At 39.4% G+C, this 7,348-nt stretch overlaps 1 long non-coding RNA gene across 2 annotated transcripts; it reads right to left on the bottom strand.

Moving 5' to 3' along the window:
- Window positions 1-775: 775 nt before the first annotated feature.
- On the bottom strand, window positions 776-7,281 carry LOC117803331. 2 transcript variants are annotated; one of them, XR_004627042.1, is made up of 4 exons: window positions 6,254-7,281; window positions 5,082-5,164; window positions 3,506-3,594; window positions 776-1,404 (listed from the first exon to the last, which is right to left on the bottom strand). It is a non-coding gene; the product is annotated as an uncharacterized LOC117803331 (long non-coding RNA). The 2 variants fall into 2 exon arrangements; XR_004627043.1 differs by having other exon boundaries at window positions 6,637-7,281.
- Window positions 7,282-7,348: the final 67 nt, after the last annotated feature.

Here is a 7,348-nt window from a genome sequence, read left to right as displayed (position 1 = left end):
CTGAAGGCAGACGCTAAACGACTGAGCCACCCAGGTGCCCCATTATGTGTTCTGGTTTTTTAAGTTTCTATATATTTCTGCTCTAATCTTTATTATTTCCTTCCTTCTGCTTTTGGGCTTTGTTCTTTTTCTAACTCCATTAGGTGTAAGGTTAGGATTTCTTGGTTGACCCATTCATTGTTTAGTAGCATGTTATTTAACGTTCATGTATTTGTGCTCTTTCCAGATTTTTTCTTGTGGTTGATTTCTAGTTTTATACCATTGTAATCAGAAAAAATACATGGTAGGACTTCAGCCTTTGAATTTGTTGAGACTTATTTGTGGTCTAACCTGTGATCTCTTCTGGATAATGTTTTATGTGCACTTGAAAAGAATGTGTATTCTGCTGTTTTTGGATGGAATGTTCTGAATATATCTGTTAGATCCATCTGGTCCAATGTGTCATTCAAAGTCATGGTTTCCTTGTTGATTTTGTTTGGAAGATTTATCCACTGATGCATATGGAGTGTTATAGTCCCCTCCTTTATTCTATCACTATTAATACCAAGGTAATTAACTGCTTTATGGATTTGGGTGCTCCTGTGTTATGTGTGTAAACATTTACAGTTGATATATCTTCTTGTTCTATCTCTCCCTTTGATTATGCAGTGTCCTCCTTTATCTTTTTTTTTTTTTTAATTTTGTCTGCTGTTTCTATGCTGGCTTTCTTCTCACTTCCATTTGCATGATAAATGCTTTTCTATCCCTTCACTTTTAATCTGCATGTGTCTTTAGGTCTGAAATTACAGATGGGTCTTGCTTATCCATTCCATTATCCTACATCTTTTGATTGGAGCATTTAGTCCATTTACAGAAAAAAAAAAAAAGCATTTTAAATAACAATGTAGCCATTCTGGAAAGCAGATTCTCCCCACTTTCGAGGTTTGTTGTTGCTATATATCTTGGGTTTTTCTGAATTATGTAATCTAATCTGTGTGGCTGAGTTCTCTGATTAGCTTAGTGGTGAGCCAATAATTGGACACAAATTTCCTTAGATGTCTAAAACCATTGTCTTCAGTCTTTGCAGAAGTGCTTTATATGTGTATTGGGGCAGGCCTTCAACATTCAGCCAGGCTGTTTACAACTGTTTTTGCCTTTACCTTTTGTTTGAGTGGAGCCTCAAAGTTACCCAGAAGTGAGGTCCGGGACCTTCTCAACTCTTTCCTGAGCGTGGTGTTGGCCTTGCACACAACTTTATGCATCTGCATCGCCTTTTGGAGTCCTAAGAATAGGTCAGAGCGCATCAATAGATATTATTCCTCATTTTTAATCTCCCAGATTTTTGGTTATCCTATTATGTTTTGAACAAACAGCTCCTTTCTGCTATCTTGAGTAGTTGCCAGGCTGCTGGTTTTCAGGGCCGCCCTAGAGTTGGAGGTGGAAGGGGAATAGGGCAAGTTAAAANGGAATACGACAAGTTAAAATGCCACAAGGCTTATTGATCTTGCCAAGTTTCAGTCATTTTTTCTTGAAAATCTTTGCTGGTGTTCTCATGAGCTTTTATAGAGAATTTTAAATGTCCTTTGTCTTTTTTACTAATATGATCCACGTTTTCTTAAGCTTATTTTTTAGACTGAAATATATTGTCAAATATGTTTTAAATACTAAGAGGTCTATTTATACCGTAAAGAACATTGATGTAGATTTCTAGTAGTCATATATTTATTGTGAAAGAGATGTCGGAAGAGAGGCAACGAGGGAATGACGGATTTTACGTCCTGAGTCTGTACGTGCTCCTTCGGTTAGGAGGTACAGCTAAACATCTGCTCGGAGGGGGGGGGGGGTCTGTACTACATGAAGTAGAAATAAATAGCCATACTCCTCAAAATTCATTAATAAAAAATCAAGGTGGCCTCTGTCTTTGTTAAACATGGAGTATTTTACTCTGGAAAATTCAACCTCCCTAAGCAGTTGAAAAAAATAGAGCGAGGGGGCTTCCTTTATTTTCCAACAAATCACATTAGAGTATTAAAAAGAGACACTATGAGAGATTTTGCTCTAAACTTTCAGACATTCAATCTTAAAAAGGTGTACTGGGTCACACCATCATCTGGCTGGTAGACGAAATAAGCACTGAACTGCAATGTCTGCCCTCTAAAGCAACCTCAGTTCTGAGCCTTTTGCTGCCATGACATGTTTGATAAATGGTTCTCTTATGTAGGAAACACTCTCAAGGGCACATTCATATTTTGACAAACATCTCCCAAATTTGGAAGTCACACACTGGGATAATTTGTAATCATCAGAACAGTTAAGTGCCCATCTGTAGCAGTGGCTGTCTGTGATCTATGGCAGGGATGGACTTGGGCTGTAGGGCAGGACAGGTCTCAGCATTCTGTCTAGGTAGCCCAGAATTCATAGGTACGTATATATTTATAATTTCAGCACTTTGGGCTCCAAAGATTTCAAGATGACACATACTCACCACACTCTTGCCTCAAGGACAATCAGAGAAATAGTGGGTAGGTTTTAGATTTTGAAATATGAAAGTTAAGTAGCTACAATCATGTTATTGAGTCTAAAATTCAGTTCTTTTTGCATTTACTATTCAAGAACTAAGACGAGTTTCTGGTGAAGCATGNTTAAGTAGCTACAATCATGTTATTGAGTCTAAAATTCAGTTCTTTTTGCATTTACTATTCAAGAACTAAGACAAGTTTCTGGCTAACCCTTTGTATAAGCAGATGTGGAAAGGGGAATTCTTGTTTTCCATGCTTGAGCAGCAAGAACAGTAATAGAAGTTCCTGTAAATGGTTTTCACTTCTGTTCCTTTTAAAGTGTAATTAGAATGACTGGTCTGTCATGTAGGTTACGATATTTGCTGGTAAACAACTTATTCATATGTTTCTTCTGAAATAAGTGATTAAAATGCATAAGACTGTTTTCTGGAATGAATCATTCAGGAATGAATCATTCAGGCAACATTTCTGATAGTGGGAACTGAATTAGAAAAGTATATTTAAATTGTATAAGTTCTCACTTAAGTATCTTCTTATGCTATTTTTCATGTAAGAAGATTTTTTTCCCCACCTCAAACATTTGCTAACACTGTTTTATGTGAAATCCATTTTGAAGAACGAGCTATTGAAAAAAAAAAAAAAGCCATTTCCTGACCAGTGCCTCAGGGCCCTTGGTATATCATTGTATCCTTGGCTTTTCCTAATTTTTAATTTACATGGAAAAAAGAATGGAGGGTGAAGGATTTGGGAACTGTGGAGAAGGGAATTATAATAGCTCATGTGTACTGAGTATAAATATTATAGAACTTTGCTCAATTGTGTGAAAAGTGATGATTCCCTTTCTTCTTGGCAACACAACAGAGCCTAGCTGATCTGAGTGTCTACTGTACAATATCTATTCTGTGGAGGGAAAGCACTTCTACACAGCAAAGATACATAGTTTAGTTGTTCTGTGATATAGATCAATGTTTTTAATACCAAGCCCTCATAATGTGAAAATCTCTTACCCCTCTCAGATTGCAATGATTCTCAAGGGGAATGCACATTACATCCTTTGCAAATTTCCACCAGTCCAGATGTCAATCTTTTGTATAGTCTAGATTATAAAAGAAAAAGATAAAATTACAGATTTGGAAAACAAAAGTCATCTTAAATGTGCTTTTGTTCTATAAACATTGCCTCTTCCCCCAAAATGACAAAATCCATTTGGGGGATGATGTCTTATTACCATCCCTGGATAAGAATTACTGCTACAACTGAGTGGCCCCCAAATTCATTGAGGGTGGGCAGAACCTGTTAAACTTGTATTAATTTTTTAGCTGATAAGGGAAACAAATTAGACTTTACTAATAATCAAAGTTAATGCTGATACCAATCAATTGAGAGTAAGTCAACACTTACCTGTGACATCCTGAACCTCAGTATTCGGAGGAAAGAAAGGGAATGTGAGTATGGAAGGTTTAACAATGGTACTTTCCTTCATTTGCCACTTTTTATGACATTGTGACTTAGGCAATTTACACTAATGTAAATGGAATTTATAAGCCTAAGCACAACACAATAATCAGATTAAAATTAAGCATCTTTAATGTGAAAATACCTGTACCATTGAGGTTTAGAGTTATGAAGTATTAAAGGTTGCAGCGTAAAGTTGATGAGTAATGAATACACTTTAGGATCAAGCCAAAGCAGTTCTTAAAAACTTAAGCCTACACTTTGAGGAGTTACGAAAAGTAACAATTAACTCAAAGAATGTAATAAGAACAAGCCAAAGCTAATAAAATAGAACACAAATACAATTAGAAAAGATTTACAAAACCAACGGTTATTTGAAACAATTGAAACTATTTCAAAATAGTCTAGTAAACCTCAGGAATGAAAAGATTGCTGCAGATGTTACAGACAAGTTGATTATTTGACAGAGCACGAGCAGGGGGAGGGTCAGAGGAAGAAGCAGACTCCCCACTGAGCAGAGAGCCCAAGGTGGGGCTCCATCCCTGGGATCATGACCTGAGCTGAAGGCAGACACTAAACCCACTGAGCCACTCAGGCATCCCTAATGCCAATATTTAAAATTTAAATATGATGGAAAAATCTCTAGAAATATAACTGCTAAAAGTCGGTTCTATTAGAAGTATAAATAGAGAATCAAAAATTCTTCCACAAAGAAAACTCTGGGGCTATATGGTCCATAAAACATCAAAGGAAAATTTCCAATCTTCTAAAAATAATTGCAGAGATTTTTTAAAATAGGAAATATTCTGGAACTCATGAAGATAGCAAAATTTTGGCATACAATTCCAATGAGGATAGTGTAAGAAAAAGTATAGGCCATTATAAACTCTTAACAATGCAACTGTGTTCAAAAAGGTTAATATTTCACAAGCAAGTTTTACGTATCCAAGGAATGCAAAATTGGCATAATACTAGAAAATTCACAGTAAGAGAAAAACCATATAGAATTCTATAGATGGGAAAGCTTTTGAGAAAATTCAGCATCCAGATGTAAAACAGTAAAAATAAAGGCCTTCCATAAACTGATAAAGAACATTCACAGAATTTGGAAGTAAATTTCCTACTTACTGGAGATAAGAGAGTTTTCATTTGTATCAGGAACAAAACAAAAGCACCTGCCATCACTCCTATTGAAGAGTGTCCTTGATATCCTACCCAACACAGACAAGAAAAATAAAAAGGATTGGAATGAAAAAAATTTTAATAAACAAGTCAATCATTTCAACATAGCAGCACCTGTTAGAAGATGTATTTAGATACAAATACTACTTAAAAAAAATCCTTAACAAAAAATTGCTTAAGCTATGAAACCTTAGGAGAACAGAAACTGCATTATTTGGAAGATTTAAAACTTAATAGAACCTACTGTATTCATATCAGTTTTCAAATGCATCTTTGGATTCCGTGCACCTCCAATTGAAACCCCAACAGAAATTTCCCAAAACAGCACAACAAACCTAAGTTTTGTTTATATGAATGCATATGGAACAGCAAATGCTAAAGACACTCTTGATAGAAACTGTCAGGGAACAAGAAGTCCTGTCCCCTTCAAGGTCCCTGGTGGACTAAGAATCAAAATTAACATGAGACAGACTAACAGGAGAAAAAAAAATTTAATAGTGTACATATGGGAACCCACCTAGACACAGAAAGTCCAGAGACGGGCAAAATGAGGTGAATAGGTCATTCTGAACTAAAGAGAAAAGGGTAGGAGGTCTGGGGTTTCAGAAGAAAGGACTGTACTTCACAGGGTGATGAGAGAAGTTGTTTGGTAATTAGATGATCCCCCTGCCGTACAGATGGCTCACTCGGATAAGATTTCTCTGTGCTAGTAACTCTTGTTCTGGGGGAAGACGACAAATTTAGACTCTTTTATGTAGTTAAGGGAGGAGCAAAAATTTCTCCGGATCCCGTAGGTCTTGATTGCCTTCAGCTCGGAATAACCTTTATGCCAAAGTGGTTCATTTTGGGGCAGCCTGCCCTGGGCCCCTACAATTACCTCCTTTGAAACTTCCATGAATTTTCACACATAAAAGTTGAGCAAGTAGCAGATAGACCAAGGTAACAGCCACATCAGCGTAACCCAGAAAATCAGAGGCCACACTGAAAATGGTAGGAAGGGTGGAGAGGCGGTCAGGAACCAAACTAATCTGCAAGGCTAACCACCAATGGGAGGGACACCACAAACAGGGAGAGGAACAGACCCCACAACCAGGCACGCCAGACAGAGGGGTACCTACCCTGGGAAGACAAGTCCTCATTTAGCTTTAAAAACCAGAGGGGCTTGACTTTGTGGGTGTTTAATAAGTGGGGCTTAACATCAGGAACCTTAACAATCCGTGGGTTCAACTCAGAGCTGGAGAGCAATAGGAAATGGAGTCCCCACCCTTAAAGAGAACAGCGTAACAAACAACCCCACCCAGACACAGCGTAGAAGCAGCAGCTTGAGAAGAGCCCAGGGCCGATGGGGAAGGAGTGGTATTCGCTAACCTCAGAACTGGTGGTGAAGGGGCAGGGATCTTTGGGAGACTTCAAGAACAAAAGATCTGATGGTGTCTCTTCTCTCCCTTGCCCTCCCCTGCCTAGATACAGACACCTGTGGGAACCAGGGTGGAACACTCACCACCACGCTTTTGCTAACAGCATGCCTTGCCCCTGAGCTCTCCTGAAGACTGTCCCATCCAACTTGCCTCACTCCACAGGCCTCCCTCCAAAGTGATTCCACAAGGGCAGCCTCAGCAGGGGTCAGCACCACTCCAAAGTGACTCTTGCCCTGGGGAGAGGAAGAGATAACCACACACACAACAGTTCAATGGCAGCCCCAGCAAGAGGCTGCAGGCACACATCTGACTCTCTGCCCCACCTACCAACAGAAACCTCACGGGGTGAGGGGGCAGCACAAAGAGAGCCCAGTAGTTCAGGGTCACTGCAACCACCACAGAAGACTGGGGACAGACATCTGCTCTGACCCCTGACCTTGCCCACCATCGAAAGCCTCTTGGGGACAACAGAGGGAGAGAACCCTGTAGTTCAGTGCAACCACATTTCCAGCAAGTGGGCTGAAGACAAGTGTCTGGTCTGACCTAACTCAAGCCCAGAGTGGCCCCAGACTGGTACCTTATCAGCACAGGGACCAATCCCTGATGACAACAGGCAAAGAGGGCCACTGCAGCCAACTGGACTGAAGGCAAATGTGGCCCAACCACAATAGTAGGGTATATGCAACACACACAGGAGACTTCGCTCAGGCACCAGGTTCTAGGGCAGGGGGGACATGCACTACAGGGCATTTCAGGATCTCCTAAGGCCACTCCTTTAACATCAGGAGACTGAGC

The sequence above is a fragment of the Ailuropoda melanoleuca genome, chromosome 8 (assembly GCF_002007445.2).
Source record: "Ailuropoda melanoleuca isolate Jingjing chromosome 8, ASM200744v2, whole genome shotgun sequence".
Lineage (NCBI taxonomy): Eukaryota > Metazoa > Chordata > Mammalia > Carnivora > Ursidae > Ailuropoda > Ailuropoda melanoleuca.
The sequence above is the reverse complement of the archived record's forward strand: the minus strand, read 5'-3'. Positions and strand labels throughout refer to the sequence as shown.